We start from the raw sequence: 27,342 nt of genomic DNA on the forward strand, positions 1-27,342 counted from the left end.
GCGTACACTTTACGTACTAGTACTGTTGTTATTTACACAGCAAAGCCAAACTATAGAATTCACTCTAGGAATAAAATTCGCATCGTGAAATGTTATATAATATTATATAATGTGTGTGTGACACAGTTGTTGGCTTAAGATAACAAAGGTTCAGCAAAATTAATATCGATCGATCATATTATCGATTCAATTCAGATTTCATTTCCATTCAGTTGGCAGTACTTACGGAACCGGAATTGCTCCCTCCTTATTCCTCAAACCCGTACACAAATCTATTGATAAAATGTGCGCAGATAATACTTGCTGTTCTAAAATACGGTATGGATTACCCCTGTGTTTACCGATAACGCCCTGATGGCTAATTTATATGTGTTTCCTGGAGGCTTATGACTTTGTCCAGGTTCACTCTCAGTGAGATATAGTGTTACAGCATGGGGCTAGTAGAAGTTTGTTACATTCATCTATGTTTCAGTCTGATCTTTAATTTGATTTCACATTAAAGCGATTCAGATTCCCCTTATGCAGTCAATTTCTGTAATGAATACGTGAAAGTAGGCTTGTGGAGGCGGTTGGTGTATATATATACAAGTAGGATTGACAAGCTGTTACGTATTAACAATTGCTCTGCAGAATAGAACAAACAATAGGAAACCACACCACTCCCCGTCGCCTTGCGCGTCTCTTCAGTGATACCTGGGCTTTCTCTGGCAGCTGATGGTGAAGCTGTTGAGGACTCAACACAACACAAATGTCAACGTCTTGCTCCGTTTCATTGACACATGCAAGGTACTATTTAAGACAATATCAGTCACTCTGTAAGGTCATACCTTTCATATTCTTGCTCTTTCCTTTTTCATTTCTGCTTTTTTTAGTGTGCGTGATTAAAAATCACTGAACTGTAGCATTACGTCACGCCAGGTTACTGCAACGTCCTTGACCTTTCACATGCTGTTTGATGTACAGAATGTGCACGTTCTGATGAAATTTGCTACTAAAGTCTAGACCACAACTCGGATAGCAGAGAGCGAGATTTCAAGTCACTTCTCTGCACCTTGCGCTTCCTGAGGTTGGCTGTATTTTAGTTCAGTTCTCAAACTAGTTCCAAGTTCGTCCAACTCCTTGGCTGAATGGTCAACCTACTAACCTTTGGTTCAGAGGGCCCTGGATTCGATTCCCAGCCGGCTCGAGAATTTTAACCTAGTCTAGTTAATTCCTCTAGCTTGGGGGCTGGATGTCTGTGTTCATGTCAATACACATCTTAATTTACACACAACACACTATAAACCAACACAATAAAGAACCACGCAGTAATAAACACATCCCTCCATATAGCGTTAGCGTCAGAAAGGGCATCCCGCCGTAAAACTGGGCTAAATCCTTACAATGTGTAGACGCTAGGTAATTGGGAAAAGTCATGGAGAATAATAATAATAATAATAATAATAATAATAATAATAATAATAATAATAATAATAATAATAATAATAATAATAATAATAATAAAGCAACTAGTCCCAAGAGTGTGACATACTCGAGAATAAAACCCAGGTAAATCGTGTGGGGTCCGCCTCTGTGGTGTAGTGGTTAGTGTGATTAACTGCCACCCCCGGAGGCCCGGGTTCGATTCCCGGCTCTGCCACGAAATTTGAAAAGTGGTACGAGGGCTGGAACGGGGTCCACTCAACCTCAGGGGGTCAACTGAGTAGAGGTGGGTTCGATTCCCACCTTAGCCATCTTGGAAGTGGTTTTCCGTGGTTTCCCACTTCTCCTCCAGGCAAATGTCGGGATGGTACCTAACTTAAGGCCACGGCCGCTTCCTTCCCTCTTCCTTTTATATCCCAATCTTCCCATCCACCCACAAGGCCCCTGTTCAGCAGAGCAGGTGAGGCCGCCTGGGCGAGGTACTGGTCATTCTCCCCAGTTGTATCCCCGATCCAGAGTCTGAAGCTGCAGGATACTGCCCTTGAGGCGGTAGAGGTGGGATCCCTCGCTGAGTCCGAAGGAAAAAAAACGATCCTGGATGGTAAACAGATAAAGAAGAAGAAGAAACCGTGTGGAAAGCTAACACGCTAACCCTTAGACCACGGTGACGAACGACCAAAATATTAAAGCAAAGCAAAGTGTACTGCCTATGAAGATCCCTGGAGGAGCCAAGGGTAAACTCAGTTCTGCGATTGCCCGGCCCTTAAGATGGTACTCATTTCTGGTGTAGGCTCAGAGAATTTCAGGGACATGTGACTCTCCAAAAAAGGGAAGTTTTGTTTCCCTGATGGGGAATCAAACCCACATTCTTCTACGAGAACTGAGCACGCCTTTACTACCTGGTATAGCCAGTCCCCCTTCCACCCTGAATAAAATGCTCCAGCCCCTAAATTGGACAAATAACAACAGCGTCTGTAGATAAAGTCATTTTCATAAAGAGCATGTGTTTAAAGAGCTAAACTTTAAATCCTGCTCTCATATACTTAATGGTACCACGCAAGTTGGCCGTGCGGTTAGGGGCGTGCGGCTGTGAGCTTGTATCCGGGAGATAGTTGGTTCGAATCCCACTGCCGGCAGCCCTGAAGGTGGTTTTCCGTGGTTTCCCATTTTCACACCAGGCAAATGCTGGGGCTGTACCTTAATTAAGGCCACGACCACTTCCTTCCCACTCCAAGGCCTTTCCTATCCCATCGTCGCCGTAAGACCTATCCGTGCCGGTGCGACGTAAAAGCCACTAGCGAAAAAATAAATAAATTAATGGTGACCGTACCAAGAAAACGGCGGGCTTCGTTTTAAAACCGAACGTGCACACATTGTGATCACACAGTGTGCGTTCTTTCTTCGATGTAGAAATTCATGGAGCAGATGTAGAAGAATTGTAGTACCGTGTGTATGAATTAATAAATACAATACTCTTCTCTCCCTGTCACGGATGACCGCCAGCTGGGGAGAGAATATTATTTTATTGTAATCATAACAATTACATGGAGTTAGTTTTGTTAGTATTAGAAAATGCCAAACATATTCCGATTAACAAAATGTCACAGTAAATAATTAAAATATAATTTATTAATACAGTACATATCACACACATATATACTGACTGACAGAGCAAATGCAACACCAAGAAGGAGTGGTTCGAAAGGGATGAAAGTTGGGGAAAAAACAGAGACGGCACGGACGAATAATTGATATTTATTTCAAACCGATATGCAGGTTACACAATGCGCACGGCATCGACTCAGTAGGATGTAGGACCACCGCGAGCGGCGATGCACGCAGAAACACGTCGAGGTTCAGAGTCAATAAGAGTGCGGATGGTGTCCTGAGGGATGGTTCTCCATTCTCTGTCAACCATTTGCCACAGTTGGTCGTCCGTACGAGGCTGGGGCAGAGTTTGCAAACGGCGTCCAATGAGATCCCACACGTGTTCGATTGGTGAGAGATCCGGAGAGTACGCTGGCCACGGAAGCATCTGTACACCTCGTAGAGCCTGTTGGGAGATTCGAGCAGTGTGTGGGCGGGCATTATCCTGCTGAAACAGAGCATTGGGCAGCCCCTGAAGGTACGGGAGTGCCACCGGCCGCAGCACATGCTGCACGTAGCGGTGGGCATTTAACGTGCCTTGAATACGCACTAGAGGTGACGTGGAATCATACGCAATAGCGCCCCAAACCATGGTGCCGCGTTGTCTAGCGGTAGGGCGCTCCACAGTTACTGCCTGATTTGACATTTCTCCACGCCGACGCCACACTCGTCTGCGGTGACTATCACTGACAGAACAGAAGCGTGACTCATCGGAGAACACGACGTTCCGCCATTCCCTCACCCAAGTCGCTCTAGCCCGGCACCATGCCAGGCGTGCACGTCTATGCTGTGGAGTCAATGGTAGTCTTCTGAGCGGACGCCGGGAGTGCAGGCCTCCTTCAACCAATCGACGGGAAATTGTTCTGGTCGATATTGGAACAGCCAGGGTGTCTTGCACATGCTGAAGAATGGCGGTTGACGTGGCGTGCGGGGCTGCCACCGCTTGGCGGCGGATGCGCCAATCCTCGCGTGCTGACGTCACTCGGGCTGCGCCTGGACCCCTCGCACGTGCCACATGTCCCTGCGCCAATCATCTTCGCCACAGGCGCTGCACCGTGGACACATCCCTATGGGTATCGGCTGCGATTTGACGAAGCGACCAACCTGCCCTTCTCAGCCAGATCACCATACCCCTCGTAAAGTCGTCTGTCTGCTGGAAATGCCTCCGTTGACGACGGCCTGGCATTCTTAGCTATACACGTGTCCTATGGCACACGACAACACGTTCTACAATGACTGTCGACACATCATGAGCATACCTCAGTGACGTCAGTCTACCCTGCAATTGGCATAAAGTTCTGACCACTCCTTCTTGGTGTTGCATTTGCTCTGTCAGTCAGTGTATACAATCATCTTACAGTAAGTGTAAAGAACAAATTAGACGAGCAAAAAGGAAAGAGATGGCAGCTTTATATAGCAGGAGATATTTGGAGAGGAAGAAGCCAAATACGTAATATAAGCTGCATAAAAATATTTTAAATTCACTTGCAAACTCCAGAACATTTTATGGGTTAGAAATATGGGCATTGAAGAAAGCAAAATGTTTTGAAAAATAATAATGGGTCTACCAGGATTTACAAGTAATAGTGGAAATAGAATATATCTAAGTATACAAGTATACAAGCAGATATAGCTAGAAAGATAATAAATTAATGGTTAAGATTAAGAAGGGGAAATGGGGAAAAGTATTGAATTTAGCTTACCAACAGCAGATGAAGCAATGTAAAATGTATGCAAGATAGAACAGGAATAGGAGACCGTTGGGATAGAAAGATTTAGAGCGATGGTAAGAAGATGGGTAAACAATTATCTATTAGTGCGAAAGATATTAAGAAGCAGGTGATCATGGTAGAACGTAGGACCAAATGAACATTATTAGAATTCTGCGAAATTATCCAAAATTTGTCTATAAAGAAAGAAAGAAAGAAAGAAAGAAAGAAATAAAAGCTTACGAATGGAGAAGTAGGTGGTGCGATACGGTGGTTAATGGGTATATAGAAGAATAAGGGTTTAAGAGATAAACATGATGAAAATCATTGTTTCCTCTGTGGAGAATCAATGCAAGAGGTTCATCTATTGAGAGCATGTAGGGAGACTGATTCACTTTGGTTATATATCTGGGTAGTGGGTATAAAACAAAAATAGTAAGAGAGAAAAAGTCCATAAAACTGTAAAATTATTAAATAATGAGTGAATTGCAATATTTTTCTGTAAAAGAAAATTAGAGAAAACAAAACAAACACTAACTTAATCAATGAAGGATACGATACTTGCTAGTCCTAGAAAATATATCATTGTATAACATCTAGGACAAAGGAGAAAAGTAATAATTCGTAGAAGATGTAATAGCTAATAGAAAGAATTATCATGCTCTATCAATATTCGAGGAATCCATTCTGGCGAAATCTGGCGCTCATACTACGGATATTTCGATTAATTATTTTTATTAATGTATTTCACTTTAGTATTTCATTCAGTTATTTATTCTTATATTTTGAATTAAATGACAATTGTTGCCCAATCGTGAGGCGATTAAGTATTTTATTCATATTTGATTATTTTGATCCTATTTCTATGGTTATGAATTATTATTTTATTAATTATTTACGTAGATTACAACATATTACATAATTATTTACAATAAATTAATACAATGAAAGCTGTTCTTCCTCCTGGCCTCTTCCCAATTAAGGTAATACATGTTAATTCTGCCCAGTTTTAATGGCCAGATGCCCTTCCTGACGTCAAACCTATGTTGAGGGATTTATTCATTATTACATGTTTCTCTGGTGGTTTGTAGTGTGGTGAGTATACATACGAGCCTGAGGAATTAACCAGACGTGGCTAAAATCCTCCACTCGACCAGGAGTCGAACCCTGGTGAATTGCGGGCTACATTATAGCGGTAAAGCGAGACCCCTTCGCTGATCATTCAGCGAAGAAGCCGAATAAATTACTAGAACGAATATTTTTATTATATTTAACAACGGTCTTATAACCTAATGAACCTCGAGGTGGTATAAATAAACGTAGCACGTAAGTAGATACTGTATTTCAAGTAGAAAACTGGGACTGTTACTCATTAACAGGGTTAGGATTTTTAGGTGCGCACCTTTTGTGTTAGGGTAAATTAAAGCTGGTCGGAAAGATATCACACTGTGAAATTTTGTTTCTAGTTGCAAAAAGAGGCATTTTCACGCACCTTTCCCCTTTTTTGGGACCTTTATCCCTTTTCTTCCAACCATGCCCATAATCCCCTTTTCCCCCCTTTCTTCATTTAAGTCCAATTTATTCAATAAAATTTCTAATCAATATAAAATATTTAACTTTCAATTAACGTCTCCTCAGCTTGCTGTGTACGTGCGAATAGTAAGCCTACCTCTTTCAGTAAACACTGCGCGGGAGTTGAAAGCACACCTGCAACAATGGAAAATAATTGTGTGTTCGACAAAACCTCTTTCTCTCGCTTTACCCCTATAATGTAGCCCGTAACAATGCAATTAACATTGAGTGATCTTATCCCACACAAATCAGTAGCCTACTGTTCGTGAATGTGAGTTTGTTACTGTGAGAGATGTCATCTGTTCGCATGGAGGCGGAGAGGCTGGTGACGCACAGATGTCAGCAACCGCACCCGCGTAGTTCCGAGAATTGAGACAGGGTTCTACTCGAAGCTACTAGAAATCGCTGGCACTGCAGTTCCAGCGTGAATGAGAACATTCTACTAACTGTCGCGGTGTTATTAGAGAGTGTGGACAGCAAGTGAGCGAGTGAGCGCAAGAATGAGTTGTGTGATAGTCGCATTTAGTTAGCAAGTGAACTGGTGTTACCACTTTGTTACATTACTAAAAGTGTTTACTACTAAATTTTACCATGCCAAAGGTGTCCAGTGCCTGATTTATTGCTCTGGATCTGGAATTCAAACAAAATTTGATAGACACTGATGGAACTGTTATGCGATGTACTATTTGTGATTCAAGAATTTCATTAGATGAAAAACGCCAACGAGATCGCATCAACAACACATATCTAGCTCTAATCATCAAATGAATAAGACTCTTAGAGCAAACAAATCGCGGCAACCTCTATTAAGAAATGCGTTTCAACAGAGTTCTTCAAAAAGCCAAAATTTGAAGGAATTAAACGTTGATTTGTGTGCAGCTCTTACACAATCAGGAATTCCACTCCTTCAAGGAATTTCTTGAAAAATACACAAATATGTCAATGCGCGATGAGGGTACCCCAGGAAAAAACTACATGGAGCCTGTTTACCAAGAAATGTGTATATCTGATTCATTTAGTGCTGTTTATATAGTGGTGTTTAGTGCTTGTTGGTAGGAATTGGGAGTAGTAATAATTATTTAAATTTTGTAACAAGTAATTCAGTTGGTCTTCAGTAAATTACGTTTTCTAGGTTAAGTAGGCTAGCTAGGTGCACCTTGTTTCGAATTTAGGTTTAGGTAATACTTTAGGTAACAATATTAACTTTAAAAATATTTGTAAATATCTGTAGATTCGTTGGTTGTACTTACAAAGGCAGATTATCATAAGGAATAGTACCGTAACTTCTGCAGCAACTTCTCCGGTATTTCGTATAGATATACGTTCAAACTATCGCGAAGGTAATAATTTACTACATTAAAAAACACGTTACGCCTGTAAACTTCCATTTAAAAAGAAGTTAAAGAGATTACACGGTAATAGTTAACAGTCGTATTGTTATTGATTATTGTCGCTCCTCATATTCAAATATTGCATTGTTGGCTACAGTCGTGAACAAAGGGTGTAGTGTAGTCAAGTAAATATAAATAAAAATCAGCTGACCTTGTATTCCATTCATTTGTACTTCTGAGTAAGTAGTTAGTATCCGTAATTTATATTTCGCTCCCTCGATCTTCCAGTATTTATGAGCGGTTAGCTAATAATAATAAAGTTCATATATCCCAGTAATTGCAGTTCAAGTCCCTGAAGTAGTAGTAGTAGTAGTAGTTTTGATAGAAATATTTGAGAAATTATTGTAGACAACTTCGTATTTTTCAGTAGGCCTAATTAAGGACACTTTTTTTTTCTCCGTCCCGTGGAGTAGGGAAAATAATAGTAATCCACCAGCTGTAATAATCACATAACCACATTTCAGTAGAATTGTAGTGAAGATAAGGTATAATATATTAGATAGTATCTTGCCAGTTATATTCGTGTTTTTCTTCGTGTACGGCAATCCTTTTGATACTTAAGCATTTAACCAAAGGCAGTGTAGTGTAGTGTAGATACATTGTAGTATAGATACAGTACATTTAGATAGTGCCGTATCTTGCGTGCTATATTCGTGTGTTATCTTTCGTGTATATCTATTAGACCGTAATACTAATAATAATTTGTCTAAGCATTTAGCTTCGTTGGTAATCTTTGAGTACAGTAGTTCTTGCAAATTTCATTTCTGTTGTGCTTAGTAGTGACATACGGTACGGTACCGGTATCGTAATTAGGATACGTCTGAAAGTAGTTTAAAAATTACTGTAGTGTACTGTACAGTAGTATACGAGTAATATCCTATTAGAATTTAGTATGCTTATTTTATTATTGTAAAATATTTGTGTAGTACTGGTGTGGTAGAGGTATCCGTAGAAACTCTTACAAAAATATTGTTGAAATTAGGATAGGCTTAATTGCAGTTTGGAATTGTGTAGTTCTTGTGTATTACTTTCGATATTCAGTAATTAACAGCAGCTTTTATCCTGTTAGGGGTTGTAGGATAAAAAGAATTTAAAAAAATAATAATAGAGCACGACTAAGTAGTATTGTAGTGTAGTCGTATATTAATTACCTTATTGTTGTGCACTATCCCAGACAATATATCCCTCCGTTCATTTATTTTTTTGCAAATAAGTTATTTTATTTTTTTAATTTAAAATTTTCCCCCCGTAAAGAATGGCTAAGGAGCGCGAGTGTACTTATTGTGGGTGTGGTGAGGCATTGAGGGGTATGAGGGAGGAGTTGGAAAGTTTGAGGGAGATAATTAGGATTCTCACAGAAGACGGGAAGGAAGATAGGACTCCCTCAAACAATGTACAGGTTACAGTAGGTGTACAAGAGGGAGGGGAAGGAAAGGGAGGAGTTGTAGAAGACAGGTGGTCTAATGTTCTAAGGGGAAGGAGATTGCAGGCCAAGGGCTCTATTCAGGATCAGAATTCAGGACAGGTGTCTGTGCGAAATCGGTACGAGTCACTCCAGGTAGAACAACAGAGGGAAGATGAGGGACAGGGAACTGTTGCTGAGATGCGTGGAAGTAGGAGGAAAGGAAAAGGTTGGAAAGGGAAATGTAGAGTAGAGGATAGGAAAAGACAGGTGGAACGGGGTCATGGGAAGGAGAAAAGGGAGGAGGAAGTAGCTTCTGCAGCTATCAGGAAAGATAGGGCTGACCAGGAGGGGAGGGGATCAAATGAGGTGGGTAGGGTTGAGGCTCTGGTCATGGGGGATTCCATCGTTAGACACGTGGGGAAAGTGTGTGGAGGAAAGGGAACCAGGGTAGAATGTTATCCAGGAATTAGGTTGAGGCAGATGTTGAGGAAAGTAGAAGAGAGGGAGGAGGGGAAGGAGAAGGTGGTAGTGTTTCACGTTGGTACCAACAACGTAAGGCAAGCTGATATAAGTACCAACATAGTTGGAGATGTGTGGGATCTGGTAAATGCAGCACGGGTGGAGTTTAAGAAAGCGGAGATTGTTATTAGTGGAATACTGTGTAGGAGGGATACTGACTGGAGGGTGATTGGGGATTTAAATGAGACTATGGAGTGGGTATGTGGGAAACTGGGAGTGAAATTTCTAGATCCTAATGGGTGGGTAGGAGAAAGGGATCTGCGCTCGGATGGCCTTCATTTAAACCGCAGTGGTACGTATAAGTTAGGAAATTTGTTTGGAAGGGTAATAGGGAGGTACATTTAGGGAAACGGGATGGCCTAGGGAGCGGTGATAAGGGAACAGGGAACTGGAAACCAAGTAGGGATGACATAAAATTGTTAGTGTTGAACTGTAGAAGTATTGTAAAGAAAGGAATAGAATTAAGTAATTTAATAGATATATATTTACCAGATATTGTAATAGGAGTTGAATCATGGCTGAGAAATGATATAATGGATGCAGAAATTTTCTCGCGGCACTGGAGTGTGTATCGTAGAGATAGGATAGGAAAGGTGGGAGGGGGAGTTTTCATTCTGGTGAAAGAAGAATTTGTAAGCTACGAAAAAGTTAAAGATGAGACACATGAAATTCTAGGTGTAAGGCTCATTTCTGAAGATAATATGCAACTTGATATATTTGGAGTGTACAGATCGGGAAAGGGTAGCACTGATGCGGATTCGGAATTATTTGATAGGATAGTCAGCTATGTGGGAAACGACATGGAAAGAAATGTGATTGTAGCGGGAGATCTGAATTTGCCAGATGTCAATTGGGAAGGAAATGCGAACGACAGGAAGCATGACCAACAAATGGCAAATAAGTTAATATGGGAAGGACAGCTGATTCAGAAAGTGATGGAACCAACCAGAGGGAAAATATTTTGGATGTGGTGCTGATAAAACCAGATGAGCTCTATAGGGAAACTGAAGTAATAGATGGTATTAGTGATCATGAAGCTGTTTTTGTGGTAGTTAAAAATAAATGTGATAGAAAGGAAGGTCTTAAAGGTAGGACTGTTAGGCTGTACCATATGGCTGATAAAGCAGGTATGAGGCAGTTTCTAAAAGTAACTATGATCGGTGGAAAACGGTAAATAAAAATGTAAACAGACTCTGGGATGGGTTTAAAGAAATTGTTGAGGAATGCGAAAACAGGTTTGTACCTTTAAGGGTGGTAAGGAATGGTAAAGACCCACCTTATTATAATAGAGAAATAAAGAGACTAAGAAGGAGGTGCAGACTGGAAAGAAATAGAGTTAGAAATGGCTGTGGAAGTAAGGAGAAATTGAAGGAACTTACTAGAAAATTGAATCTAGCAAAGAAGGCAGCTAAGGATAACATGATGGGAAGCATAATTGGCAGTCATACAAATTTTAGTGAAAAATGGAAGGGTATGTACAGGTATTTTAAGGCAGAAACAGGTTCCAAGAAGGACATTCCAGGAATAATTAATGAACAAGGGGAGTGTGTATGTGAGGATCTTCAAGAGGCAGAAGTATTCAGTCAGCAGTATGTAAAGATTGTTGGTTACAAGGATAATGTCGAGATAGAGGAAGAGACTAAGGCCAAAGAAGTAATAAAATTTACGTATGATAACAATGACATTTACAATAAGATACAAAAGTTGAAAACTAGAAAAACGGCTGGAATTGATCAGATTTCTGGGGATATACTAAAGACAATGGGTTGGGATATAGTACCATATCTGAAGTACTTATTTGATTATTCTTTGGCCGAAGGAGCTATACCAGATGAATGGAGAGTTGCTATAGTAGCCCCTATGTATAAAGGAAAGGGTGATAGACATAAAGCTGAAAATTACAGGCCAGTAAGTTTGACATGCATTGTATGTAAGCTTTGGGAAGGCATTCTTTCTGATTATATTAGACATGTTTGTGAAATTAATAACTGGTTCGATAGAAGGCAATTCGGTTTTAGGAAAGGTTATTCCACTGAAGCTCAACTTGTAGGATTCCAGCAATATATAGCAGATATCTTGGATTCTGGAGGTCAAATGGACTGTATCGCGATTGACATGTCTAAAGCATTTGATAGGGTGGATCATGGGAGACTACTGGCAAAAATGAGTGCAATTGGACTAGACAAAAGAGTGACTGAATGGGTTGCTATATTTCTAGAAAATAGATCTCAGAGAGTTAGAGTAGGTGAAGCTTTGTCTGACCCTGTAATAGTTGAGAGGGGAGTTCCTCAGGGCAGTGTTATCGGACCTTTATGTTTTCTTATATATATAAATGATATGAGTAAAGGAGTGGAATCGGAGGTAAGGCTTTTTGCGGATGATGTTATTCTCTATAGAGTGATAAATAAGTTACAAGTTTGTGAGCAACTGCAACGTGACCTCGAAAATATTGTGAGATGGACAGCAGGCAATGGTATGTTGATAAACGGGGCTAAAAGTCAGGTTGTGAGTTTTACAAATAGGAAAAGTCCTCTCAGTTTTAATTACTGCGTTGATGGGGTGAACGTTCCTTTTGGGGATCATTGTAAGTATCTAGGTGTTAATATAAGGAAAGATCTTCACTGGGGTAATCACATAAATGGGATTGTAAATAAAGGGTACCGATCTCTGCACATGGTTATGAGGGTGTTTAAGGGTTGTAGTAAGGATGTAAAGGAGAGTGCATATAAGTCTCTGGTAAGACCCCAACTAGAGTATGGTTCCAGTGTATGGGACCCTCACCAGGATTACCTGATTCAAGAACTGGAAAAAATCCAAAGAAAAGCAGCTCGATTTGTTCTGGGTGATTTCCGACAAAAGAGTAGCGTTACAAAAATGTTGCAATGTTTGGGTTGGGAAGAATTGAGAGAAAGAAGAAGAGCTGCTCGACTAAGTGGTATGTTCCGAGCTGTCAGCGGAGAGATGTCGTGGAATGACATTAGTAGACGAATAGGTTTGAATGGCGTCTATAAAAGTAGGAAAGATCACAATATGAAGATAAAGTTGGAATTCAAGAGGACAAACTGGGGCAAATATTCATTTATAGGAAGGGGAGTTAGGGATTGGAATAACTTACCAAGGGAGATGTTCAATAAATTTCCAATTTCTTTGAAATCATTTCGGAAAAGGCTAGGAAAGCAACAGATAGGGAATCTGCCACCTGGGCGACTGCCCTAAATGCAGATCAGTATTGATTGATTGATTGATTGAAACCATACAAAAATCAAGGAGAAAGTGTCTGATTGCGATGTGGGAATCATTGTGGATGAAACCATATACTCAATGGAACGATATGTTTTGAACATTTTAGTTTTTCCCTTAGCAGGGGAGAACGTTAATCCCATGCTGTTACGTATGAGCTGCAGAAATCCAATGCCAGTACATTAATGCAATCAATTATGGACTTCTGCCAAAATTCTGGCCTACTTGTATAGAGTTTAAAAAACTACTTCTTCTGGTTACGGACCAAGCTCCATACATTGTTTCAGCTGTTAACCAATTGAAACCTTTATTTCCTAAGATGAAGCATGTGACATGCTTGATTCATGCCCTTCACAGGGTTTGTGAATCCATAAGAAACGAATACGACATGGCAAATCAATTCATATCTGCCCTGAAGAAGATTCTACTGAAAGCTCCGAGTCGTGTTGTTGCTTACAGGGAAACCACTGGCCTTCCCCTTCCCAATTTCCCGGTCATTTCTCGCTGGGGATCGTAGATTGAGTGAGCTGCTATGTTGTGCTAGAATTTTGACAAAATTGGGGACTTTTTGCTTTCTTTAGATCCAGTCGACGCAGGTACAATGTCCAAGGCACAGCAACTTCTGTTACCGGAGAAAATGCATAATTTGCAGACAGAACTATATTATGTCCATAGTTACAAGTACCTGACTGCAGTTATTAAACGATTGGAAGAACATGGTCTGGAAAGAGAAAAACAATGGGATTTTTTATTTCGGTGAGGGAGCAGTTAGATGGCTTTGCCAAAGACAAACTTGATTCTAGTCTCTAGAAAAATGCAGACATTGAGGAAATTACCACATCTCATCCTCAGGTACCCGCAGGTCGCCAATAGGAGTTATTATTATTATTATTATTATTATTATTATTATTATTATTATTATTATTATTATTATTATTATTATTATTTATACTTTCTAACAAACACTCCAAAAATTTTGATATGAATCAGATTTTGTTTGCAGTAACCACATTGGAAAAAATATATGGAAACAAATTTGCGAATCTTGCGAAGATTGAAGACAGTGGAAATTATTGCTGTGCTATAAATTGTACCAGGAAAAAATAAGGATATGGGCATGAGAATCTTGCAAAAGGGTGTACGGTCCTTATGGATGAGGTACAGAGAAAGGTAGATGCAGAGCGAAATAATGGACAGATTTTAAAACGTAATTTATTCAGGTTGAGAATTTGATGAATAAGTTCCCTGTTACTTCTGACTCGTAGCATTAAATCACATTAAAATAGTCTCTGAACAATTTAATGTCGCGTGGCTAATTGAAATAAAATCAATTTTTATGATTGTCTATCTTTTAACATGAAACGGTTATCTTTTCGTTGAAAATCATTGAGTTCTTTCGTGATAAAGTTCATAAAGTTCTTCGAGTATTTGTTTAAATGACAAAAAATGAAATTCAAAATAACATCATTTCACTTGAAAAATGAATTTCTCTAGAGTCGTTTTAATATTTTAACACTTCAAAATGTCGTAAATTTTATCTTCTTCTAAAGTTCTGTGCTATAGTCTATTTTAGAATTGTCATTCAACACTTATAAAATATAATGTGAATTCCTATGAGCGAAACAGTTCGTTGAATTATGAATGAAATTAGTGATTCTTAAGTTCAACTTGTAATAAAGTTAGTCTGTTTAAATCTCAAGTTTGTTTAGAGAGGCATTCATATCACCTGAATTATCTGAATATCCGGATTGGAAATGCAGAGAAATGCGGTTCAACGAACAGCACATGAATTCCTTGGCAGCTGGTGTTATGATACCATCCCCATGGTACCACCTTTGATTCCCGCGTAGTAACCACGTTTAAATTCCATGAAGTCACCACGTTCCAACACCCACGTAGTCGAAATGACAGCAAGTTGATACGACAAAGTAGGCACTCGGTCAGGGTTTCAACGTGTCACTGATAAACGTTATAAACAAGAAAAAGTTCAACTGACGAGATTAACCTGTGAGTGTCCTGTACTTGTAAATCGTAAAATTGGCACTGCATTTTACAAGGTGCATTTCCTCTAATGTTCAATCACTGGTAGAAAATTGTTATTGCTCATTAGATTGGATTTACTGTTCATGTTGATGCACAGTTATAACATATTTACACACGAAAATCAAAGTCTTATTCGCCATAACGAAATACTTAATTCACGGATATTTACAAGTTCCTATGACGGCAATGTCATACAGTGTCAAATACTGTTCACTTGTAATGAAGGCTTAGCCTCATTAAAACTTCAACCAATAGCTATTACACACGTATTTAAGGTAATATTATGAAATAGATTAGTTTGACAGTTTAAATGTTCAATTATTTCACTTGAAAATCTTTTTAATATTCACACGCTTATTTCTCATGAATGTTTAAAGACAGTTCATTCGAATATGAATACAAGTTTGTAATCAATTAAATTTGTTCGATTTGCAGTTGAAATACAAAGTCTAAAAAGTGATTAAATATCATAAGTCTTTGACAACACTTTGAAATTACTAAGTTAGTATCATATCACTCGAAAAGTTTCTAAGTTCAAACACGAGTTATTGTTTTATTAGTCTTGTCGAAAACTTTACCGTAGAGTTCGTACGATGTGATGTCTTGAGTTCGAATCTCGCGGACCCGTTCACGTGAGACAGCATGACTACACGACCGCAACGAGTTGAGAATTGAACTGACTTGGCCTAGCAGAACCCTGCTCTTTTATACCAATCTGTCGAGGCCAGCTTCCTCCCCTCGTGGAAAAATCAACTTTCTTTATACCTGAATTACTCTTAATTCCATAAGAAGGTAAGGATGTATTCTGCCCGAAGCCAGGTCCGAACCTCCTCAGAGGTGTGCCTGAGCCGGAGTTTACGCGCGGTAGGGTGGCCAGTTCCTTTCCGCTCCTCCATTCCCTTATATTTGCAGCACCCTCCTGCGTGACGTAACTTGCTTGCCGTATGGATGCCCGAGCTACTTCGCATGCTAGGGTCGTCCCGTTGCGCTGACTTCCATGAAATGAAATTATGCCCCAGGCCTTACATGGTTCCTGGTAAAATATTAATGTTCAAGGATACTGTCAACCTACCTGCAATAAATTTAACAATCTTGTTAAATAAAAGAGTGAAACATCAGCAGGTTCCACAGCTTCTATACATTTTACACAACGAAATATCTGGAGCTCGGACCAGGCGACGTGGTATTAGTTATCCGTGGTCCGATGTCGGGGTTCATTTCGTTCTATTTTAACTCTGAATTCTTACATATCCTGTTGTCAAAGTCCATAGCAGGTAATCTTTCTACTGTGTACTCTTTGTTTATCCCTACCGAATGCTCAACATATATGAGTCTAATTTGCGTGATTACATAGTGCGCCCCAACTTTTTCAATGATTCGTACCAAATGAACCCCGACATCAGGCCACGGATAACTAATACAGTGTCAATAAGACATTGATAAAGTTAACGCTTTCAGATTCCATACCATAGTAAAATGTCCGTCATGACGTTTTTATCACCGAGACAACTACCACGATTTTTTTTATGGTGTGCCTGACTCCATGCTGAGATATTAGCGACTTTTTTCCATGTTAATCTATGAGTACTCTACAGCACTCCATAGAATTTCATGTACTTATAACTGTGCGTACCCAGGAAATCTGCCACCTGAGCGACTGCCCTAAATGCAGATCAGTAGTAGACTATTACGTACCTATAGCATGGGATCTTTGTGGAGTCAGGATTCGTTTTGACACAATTTTCTCCTTCGTTGGGTAGTTAGGAACTGGTTACAATCATGCTGAGGCGCGGTGGCCCAGTTCATACATAAAAATCGGTGGCGCCTACAGAGTTCTCACGCCGCTGATGTAGGCCTATGCCCCAAAACGAATAATCCTAATGTATTATTGCTAGTATCACCAAAAGAAAGCCTTAGTTGACACCTCAAGGCACTGTCAGTCGTGATCTTCGACTTTGTCAATCAATCAATCAATCAATCAATCAATCAATCAATCAATCAATCAATCAATCAATCAATCAATCAATCAATCAATCAATCAATCAATCAATCAATCAATCAATCAATCAATCAATCAATCAATCAATCAATCAATCAATCAATCAATCAATCAATCAATCAATCAATCAATCAATCAATCAATCCATCAATCAATCAATCAATCACTACTGATCTGCATTTAGGGCAGTCGCTCAGGTGGCAGATTCCCTGTCTGCTGCTTTCCTAGACTGTTCTTAAATTGTTTCAAGGAAATTGGAAATTTATTGAACAACTCCCTTGATAAGTTATTCCAATCCCTAACTCTCCTTCCTATAAACGAATATTTGCCCAAATTTGTCCTCATGAAATCCAACTTTATCTTCATATTGCGATCTTTCCTACTTTTAAAGTCACCACTTAAAGTTATTCGTCCACTAATGTCATTCCACGTCATCTCTACACTGACAGCTCGAACCATAACACTTAGTCGAGCAGTTCGTCTCCTTTCTCCCAAGTCTTCCCAGCCCAAAATTTTCAACATTTTTGTAACGCTACCCTTTTGTCGGAAACCAGCCAGAACAAATCGAGCTGCTTTTCTTTGGATTTTTTCTATTTCTTGAATCAAGTAATCCTGGTGAGGGTCCCATACACTGGAACCATACTCTAGTTGGGGTCTTACCAGAGACTTATACGCCCGGTCCTTTACATCCTTACTACAACCCTTAAATACCCTCATAACCATGTGCAGAGATCTGTACCCTTTATTTACAATCATATTTATGTGATTACCCCCAATGGAGACCTTTCCTCATATTAACACCTACAGGTAGAGGTACTTACAATGATCCCCAAAAGGATATTTCACCCCATCAACGCAGTAATTAAAACTGAGAGGATTTTTCCTATTTGTGAAACTCACAACCTGACTTTTAACCCCGTTTATCATCCTACCATTGCCTACTGTCTATCTCACAACATTATCGAGGTAATTTTGCAGTTGCTCACAGTCTTGTAACTTGTTTATTATTCTGTATACAATAAGATCATCTGCAAGAAGCCTCATCTCTGATTTCACTTCTCTACACGCATGATCTATATATATATATATATATATATATATACATACATAAAAGAACATGTCCTCACTGACTGACTGACTCATCATCGCCGAGTCAAAACTACTAGAGATAAAGAAATGAAATTTTGAGGATACATTTATATTGCAATGTAGGTGCTCGGTAAGGGAGGATTTTTAGATACCCCGTCGTTAAGGGGGCGAAAAGGGAGTGAATTGTTTTTGCTAGCTGCTTTACGTCGCACCGACACAGATAGGTCTTATGGCGACGATGGGACAGGGAAGGGCTAGGAGTGGGAAGGAAGCGGCTGTGGCCTTAATTAAGGTACAGCCCCAGCATTTGCCTGGTGTGAAAATGGGAAACCACGGAAAAACATTTTCAGGGCTGCCGCCAGTGGGGTTCGAACCTACTATCTCCCGAATACTGGATACTGGCCGCACTTAAGCGACTGCAGCTTTCGAGCTCGGTTGGGTGAATTTTTAAAATGAGTGTATCTATAACTCAAAACGTTAAAATTTACAGATGTAAAAATTGGTATTTAGAATCTCATTTAAAGAAACACGTATTTTTGTTTTCGGAAAATCGCATTAGGAGGGGTGAAAAAGGGTGAAAAGGGGGCTGAATGAATATAATGGGGATACTTACATCTCAAAACTGAAGGTAACGGACGTGAACATTGGTATTTGGAATTTCCTTTAATCAGAAAGAAACACGCCTTCTTTTTTTTGGGGGGGGGTAAATCAACTTAACGGCAGTGGGGTGAAAAAGGAGTTGAGACCAATTGATTTTACTGTTCATAATATACTTGATTCTGATCATAAACCGATAATTTTTAATCTTTCCTGGGTTCGTTTTCAACAGCCATCTTTTCCTTCGGAGAACGTTCTTAGATTACAGTAGATTCTTCTGGCATATAAATAAATATTTAAACATATTTGAAATAAACGATAGGAATGAAATTGGCCGTGCAATTGTTCATCTCTGTAATAATGACAATAATGCATGGAAGTATATCATTCGCATCGCCAGAAATTCCGCGCAATTGCCTACGTGCGAAAATGGTGCTGGTCACATTGTTAGCAATGACAATGGCAGAGGATGTAATTTACCGCCTAGTAGCGGTCTTGCATCTTGCTGCGGGGTCCATAACATCAATAATAATAATAATAATAATAATAATAATAATAATAATAATAATAATAATAATAATAATAATAATAATGTTCTCGACCGTCGTCAAAATGTGCGGACCGCGCTGGAAACAGGTCCTGGCCGGGTAATGAATACGAATGCAGTCCGGCCGCGACTCCAGTACCGCCAACGCACCCAAGACGACACCACGCCGGATCTCCACAAGGATTTGATCCATATTAAAAATGCTTAAAGGAAAAGATGGCAAAGATTTAGGGACCCAACTGACCGGGCGGAATACCTGGAACTAGCCCGGGAAGTACGAAATCGATTGTTGGAAAGAAAAATTGAAAAATTGGAGGAATTTTGCTGTAATCTCTCAGAAAACGAGTCAGATCGCGAAATTCGGCGGATTATATATAAGATGTTAGGCATTCAATTATAAATTTCAGTATAATACCGTAGCGAAGCACGGGTATCTTGCCAGTTGATATATAAAAGGAAACATAAAGGTCCAATAATACGGCTTTAGATAGGTCAATCGCGATACAGTCCATTTAACCTCCTGAATCCAGGATGTCTGCTATATCTTGCTGGAATCCTACAAGTTGAGTTTCTGTGGAATAACCTTTCCTAAACTCAAACTGCCTTCTATCAAACCAGTTATTAATTTCGCACACTGGCGTAGCCAAGGGGGGCCCAGGGGGGGGCCTCCCCAAAAATGTTTCCTGGAAGTAGAGCGAGGATCGCCCGTTGTTTTACGTACAGTACGAATAACTTAAAATCTTCCGCCGAAATGTTAAATTAACGTAGCGACAAAGAATCCACTAGCAGGGTTCGATAGGGCCATACACTTTTTTCCATATTTGTACTGCTTGAATGAAAGGAAAACACTTAGGATTGTGATGCGCGGGGATACATCCCTGTAGAAAACTCAGAATTGGGAATGTAACCGTGTGTAGACAAATGTCAAGAGATGAGGAAAGGGAAATTAGCAAGGGATTACTCAGTAGGGGGCCGGAACGTGACCACTGAGATAACGGGGGCCACGGCCAGAAACAGTTGCAAGCTTATAACATAGTGATTAGCTTTTGCTCATCGGTTCCAGAAAACAACAATGTCCTAGGGATCTCGGGTTGTACCGTGGTTGAGAGATGTGCTGTATTTAAGTTGCAGCGTTTGGAAGACTGTGACAGGATTTTGAGCTGCACGATAGTTACTCATTTAGTGCCATATAAGAAACTTCTTTTGAAAATGGACCATTTCGTCACTAAGAAGCCAAAACTATGTGCATCCTCGGTAAGTTATGAAAAGGTTTCTTTATTCTGACGGTAGCAAGACAGATTGCGGATGCGTGTCTTAGTTGTATAGGTAGGCCTATATATTTTGTCAAATGCCCGGGGACTGATTGGAACGTCAAATGGCACCATCAAAAGTGCGGGTAACTATTTTGTAATTAGCGGGCGTGATAACTCAGTTCCAATGGTTCTATCTTCTCATCAAGACGGCCGAGGCTTGAATTGCAGTCGATGCATGAAACATTTTTAAAATGGGAAATCACGTTCTATTGATTCGGATTCAACTTAAAACACTAGATCCCTTACCTTACCTTTCTTTAGTATGTACTTTTGAGCCATAACCGCATCATTTATGGTGGTGTATTTTGAGTATCCAACCATTCTTCGGGCTTACATTGTACCTTAAATGGTGAGTGAATGCAGTGGCGTACCGACAAAATAATTTCAGTGAGTGGGTTATAAGTCCAGGCCAGTATCGTGGATACAAGTTCTCCTTGGAGGGGGTTGTGAAAGGATTTTGTATTTCGAATTTGCTTTATTCGCACCGTAGGTATTGAGGCGACGATAGGAGAAGAAAGGGCTAGGAGTGGGAAGGAAGTGGCCGTGGCATTAATTAAGGTACAACCCCAGCATTTGCCTGTTTTGAAAATGGGAAACCACGGAAAACGAACTTTAGGGCTGCCGACAGTGTGGTTCGAACCCACTATCTCCCGGATGCAAGCGCACAGCTGTGCGCCCCTAACTGCAAGGCCAACTCGCCCGGTGGATATGAAAAGAAAACCGATCCTACCGAGTGCGGTGACGGATCTTCAGTATATACTGATGGTTTTGATTGTTACCATATACAATCATAGCGTCTGTACTCTTAACATAAACTGGCTGCATTATTGAAATTGTTCGTAAAATTGATAATATCGTTCTTCGTTTGTGAGGAAGTAGAATCTTCATTTAATTTGTCTTCTTGAAAAAAGGAACCACTTCGGTACTACGCCCCGTGAAGGTGACTGCCTTCCAGGTCGTAGTTATTTCGATTGCGGGAGACTCAAGGCCAACTGTACTGCACCCACAAACAAGGCTGTATCTTCCCCATCCTATGTCTTTCTTAACTCTGTCAGTGCCGGGAATCGAATGCAGGATGCCTTCAGTCAAATTCTAATATAAGGAGACCTAAATGTAACCAGCCAGCCCCGCGGTGTAGGGGTAGCATGCCTGCCTCTTACCAGAGGACCTGGGTTCGATTCCCGGCCAGGTCAGGGATTTTACCTGGATGTGACGGCTGGTTCGAGGTACACTCAGCCCACGTGCTTATAACTGAGGAGCTATCTGACGGTGAGATGGTGCCCCGGTCTAGAAAGCCAAGAATAACGGCGGAGAGGATTCGTTGTGCTGACCACACGACATCTCGTAATCTGCAGGTTTTCGGGCTGAACAGCGGTCGCTTGGGAGGCGATGGCCCTTCGGGACTGTTACGCTATGGAGTTTGGTTTGGAAAAGTGAACAGAGAAGGAAGCGACACCCCTGCAAGGCTCGTTAGCTTCCAGTTAGTTCTTCCGTCCGGTGTCGCGCATTTAGGACAATTGGAAAAGGTACGCCTTAATAAATGTTCCTCATAAAAACGTTGTAACAATACTAACTGTATCTATTTATAATAATAATAATCACAAACGGCTCCTTTTCATGTGGCTCAGTTGGTTGAGTCGCTGTCGTTCTGAGTCCGAGTTCGCAGGCTCAAATCACGGCTTGGGTCGGTGGTCCTTAAAACAGTGTTGAAATGGCAACGGTTCCACGTCATTGGTTTCTGGCACGTTAATAAAAATATACGTACCAATATTTGCGTCAAAAAACTGTAACTTTATACTACTATATTCTGCATCCCAGGCTTGCGAGGAAAACTAATTAACAATTTGCTTTACGTCGCAACGACACAGATAGGTCTTATAGCTACGGTGGGAACGAAGAGGCCGTGGCCTTAATTAAGGTACAGCCCCAGCATTTGCTTGATGTGAAAATGGGCAACCAAGAGAAACCATTTTCAGGGCTGCCGACAGTGGGGTTCGAATCCACTATCTGCGGGATGCAAGCTCACAGTCGAGCGGACCTAACCGCGAAGGAAACTAATAGGACAAGGTAAACCCTACCTAGCATATGTTGTGACGTGTATTTTTCTTTACCAACTATCAAAATATCTATACCCATACCCCCTTACATTTGATATTTATTTATTTATTTATTTATTTATTTATTTTTTATTTATTTATTTATTTTTATTTATTACTGCCTTTTTACAGTGGCGAAGTTAGGGCTCGAAGTCCTCTCGTTCACTTAACCACATATTAGTCTAAATCTTAAATAAAATACTGAGATACTTAAAATTGTTAAAACTACATAACTTAATAGAATTGAAAATGCATTTAAATAATTTATTAAATTAATACTAAAAATAAATTAATATTAAAGACTCTTAAAAATGACTAATCCTCAGGCACGCACACATTCATACTTCACCCATTCAGGTCAGCTGTCCTCAGCAGGTAGTCTTGGCAAGTGACCTTAAATCTCGATAAAGAGGTTGTGTCCCTGACCTGATCTGGCAGAGAATTCTATAATCTGGCGCCGGTCACCACAAATGATCTATTAATTTTATTTGTGCGGTGCAGTGGAATGGAAAGAAAGGATCTGCAACGTGTATTTAAGTTGTGAAATGATGATAAAGAGGTAAATTTAGAAGAAATATGCAGTGGCTGACTTTCAGCAAACACTCTAAACGCCATCGTTAAAGTGTGTAGCTTCCGACGTTTATTAGGCTTCACCCATGAGACAGCCTGATAATATGGGGTGATATGAACATCGCACTCGATATTGTAAATAAATCGCAGGCAGGAATTCAGTGCTCATTGAAGTTTAAGTGTTTCTTCTCTCGTCATGTCAACTAAAACAACGTCACAATAATCAGGAATAGGAAAAATCAGCATCTGTATTAGTTTGGCCTTTAGCTCAAACGGAAGTACATCCCTCTGCCGTTTAAGAGGGTGAAGCACACCAAAAATCTTTTTACGTATTTCTTTCGTGTGACCAGACCAACCAAGTGTTTCATTCAAAAATAGGCCGAGATTTTTAACCGCTTTACTGTAGGGAATAATGTTACCAGTCAGTAAGATAGGCGGGATTGCGACATTGTTTGAACAACTCCGTAATTTCCGTGGTCCAATTATGATTGCCTGAGATTTTGTGGAGCTTAGTATAAGATAATTTCGTTGTGCATATATACTGAGTCGTCGAAGGTCATTGTTAATATCTTGTCTTGCAGTGTCTATATATTTAAAGATCGTCAGCATAGAGGTGGTGTGTGTTATTTTCTGTCACAGATGGTATGTCATTGATATAAATACAGAAAAGTAAGGGCCCTAGAATACTGTCCTGTTGGATACCACTAAGTTTAATTTCCATTTAGAGGCCTTGCCGTTTACTGTAACTCCCTCAAAATCTCCAACTCCTCCCGCATTCTCCTTAATGCTTGGCCACACTCACAGTTCCTACACTTGCACTCCTTAACCATTCTTTACTGAATAATAAAAAGAAAAGGAAAATTAAGATAACTTATGCTGTGCAAAATATAAATGAAAGGAAATAAATATTTTCTAGGATAGTTCACAAAGATCACACGACAATAAGTTACCGTAATTAATATAGGCTACTTCTACACTACAATACTACTTAGTTGTACGATTTGTTTCCCTATAACACCCTAACAGGATGTAACTGAATGCGTCAGTTATCCTACCAAACAGCATTTCATTTGCCATCGAGAGTCTTTCTAGTCCATCAACAGATTTTAAATCTTGACGAGAGATAGAAATCAAATTCGGAATCATCGCACCGCGATAGCAGATACTAGATACAGTACAGTGATAACCAATAAAATAGTACGCTTATTGTAGGCATGTTAATAAGCTTTTGGGCTTTTTCCATCTCAATAAAACAATGTGAAATTCTTTACGATTCGCAGATAATTCTTCCTCGTGATCAGGCGAGATTTTCTTCTGAAGACGAGGTGCAGAATTCTCTGCGAAACTTAAAGAATTTCCCTTTGTTCAAACTTCAATGTAAACAATTCACTTATTAACAAAATACATACATACATACATACATACATACATACATACATACATACATACATACATACATACATACATACATACATACATACATACATACATCATCATTATAGACCCTTATGTCTTTGAGCGTTCAGTCTGCAAGCTTCTCTTATTTAACTAAATGTCACCACAATCCTCGATTTGTAACTAGTGCTGTGGCCTCATTTAGTTCTATACCTGTTATCTTTAAATCGTTAAAAAGCGAGTCCAACCATCGTCGTCTTGGTATCCCTCTAGTTCTCTTACCCTCCATAACAGAGTCCATTATTCTCCTAGGTAGCCTATCCTCCTCCATTCGCATCGCAGAATACTGTTGATCGCAACTGCGAGCTCACTGAATTTGCTTTAATGCACCTTGATCCAATCTTACTTACTATATTACCAACCTGGGAGAACACACATCCTAAATACTTGAAATTATCTACCTGTTCCAGCTTTTACCAACAATCTGACATTCATTTCTCTTGAACTTCTTACCTACTGACATCAATTTAGTCTTTGAAAGGCTAATTTTCTAATTTTCATACCATACCCATTGCACCTATTTTCAAGTTCCAAGACTGCAAGCTTTCGGTACAATATGCCATTAGGGCCGAGTCGTCAGTATAGGCCAGAGTGCTTATGTAACTTAAACTCTAACATACATTCCTATAACATAATACGTAGAAAATGCCAGGGAAATATGGAAAGTTTATCTACTTCACAAGAAGTACGCAATATTGAATATATTTCATCCCAAGGACTTCGAAGTAGCGTTCAATTTCATCAACACTCTACACGAAAACTTCCAAGAACAGCAATTTAACAAAACAAGATTGACATTCACGATAGATGTGTATTGATCAAATGAACAGCAACTGCGCAGCAACGTCATGTGTATCAGACAACCCTAAAGACACTATCATGCGAGATTCACAAACATGAAACGCAACAAACACACTAATCGTGGTTTCGGGGTCGTCTAAATGTATGATATAATCCTATAATATGAGAATAGGAGTTTATGAAAATAAATTAAACAAAAAACGCAATTTGTTTAACTTTTGCGATGACATAACCTTTGGTCTGTAGAATTAAAAAGGTAATACTTTTTTCCAATGGAGAATTGAATCGATGAATGTTGAAACAGTAGGCCTATACGTCAAATTCGGCCATTTTGTTTTAATGATGTTTCTAACATTTTATTCCATGACCCTTCATTTGACGGTGAAACAGAAAATGTCACGCGTCTCTTTATATGATTTCCAGCGATGTAGGGGCAAGCGATGAATCGTAACACCGAATAAGCGAGGAACATTTTTCATTTCAACGTTCGTTCATATTTCCTTGCATAGCAAGCCTACTTCCATGCTATTTTTACCATGGTGGTAGTGCAAGGAAAGGTCTGGATGAGGTTATTACCTTCTTTTTGGGTTATGTAGAAAGTGATTTTATCTAAAAATTTGACACATCTACAACTGTTCTCAGATGGTTGTGTCGGACAAAATAATATCGCAGTCATTCGTCTGTGTATGGATCTAGCTCAGGAAGGTATTCTATCTACCATCATCCATAGATTTCCAGAAAGCATTCGTTCCTCCTCCGTGACAGAGATTTTGGTATTTTTAAACGGAAGATAAATTTGACCGAAAATACACACCCTTGGAGTACTTAACAGCCATTACAAACAGCAAGAAAAACGTTTAAATAAACATGATTGAAAGGTATGAAATTTTTAATATTGAGGGCTGGTGATCAAAGTATTTCTGCAAAACATGCTGTTCCGTGTGTTACTGAGCGAGAGTGGCCGCGCTACGGCTATGGAACAAAAGCTCTGCATTCGGGAGACGCGTGGGTTCGAACCCCACCGTCAACTAACCTCAAAATGGTTTTCTGTGGTTTCCCATTTTCACCTCCAGGCAAATGCCGGGACAGTTCCTTTCCATAGGCCACAGCCTGTTTCTTCCACCTCCTTCTGTAATTTCATTCACCATCATTAATTTCATCTTCATTAGTTCCTTGCCTGAAGTTAGCATCATGAAGGGCACCCGGCCGTAAAAACGTGCCATATGAATTCATCTCGCCCAGTGGCGTATTCTCCTTGAATGCAAGGCATTCACTGCAAGCGTTATGATAACGTAAAGAACTGTCTGAAGTATGATTTTAGGTTTTTCAAGTCAAATATTAACGATTTCATCTCTCAGAAGTTCAAAAGTTCCGCGCAACTGTATTGGTTCCTTTGCTTGACTACGTGTGGTGCTGGTGTAGTCTCGCCATCTATTCCACTCTTGAAAGAAAGAGACAGCAAATGGATGAGTTAAGGATGTAAGGCATTCAATCTTAAAATTGCATTCGGTGGCAGACATAGTTCTGAAACCCTCCGAATGATGTCGCTGCAATTGAAACTTGGTCACACTTTGTCACCCCATACGAGTGCTACTCTCTGCCATCTGTTAGCCATTTGGAGAAAGTCGGAATGTCCAAATTTACTGCGAACGGGACCCACGGATTACCCCCTAGCGAGAACCCAACCGGACGAAACTGACAAATGCCACTGGGGTGACTTACCTCCAGTGCTTGAGTTGTGGCTGACTAGTGAGTTCATTCATTGTGTTTTGCTGATTAGTGAGTTCATTCTATGTGTGCTGTCCCTATGCTATTCGTCGTTTATGTGTTTTTTTTAATATTCTCTGCATGTATGGTATTAACGATGTTCGGCTCGCCAGATGCAGGTCGTTTGATTTGACACCCTTAGGCGACCTGCGCGTCGTGA

The sequence above is a fragment of the Anabrus simplex genome, chromosome 2 (genome assembly GCF_040414725.1).
Source record: "Anabrus simplex isolate iqAnaSimp1 chromosome 2, ASM4041472v1, whole genome shotgun sequence".
Taxonomy (NCBI): domain Eukaryota; kingdom Metazoa; phylum Arthropoda; class Insecta; order Orthoptera; family Tettigoniidae; genus Anabrus; species Anabrus simplex.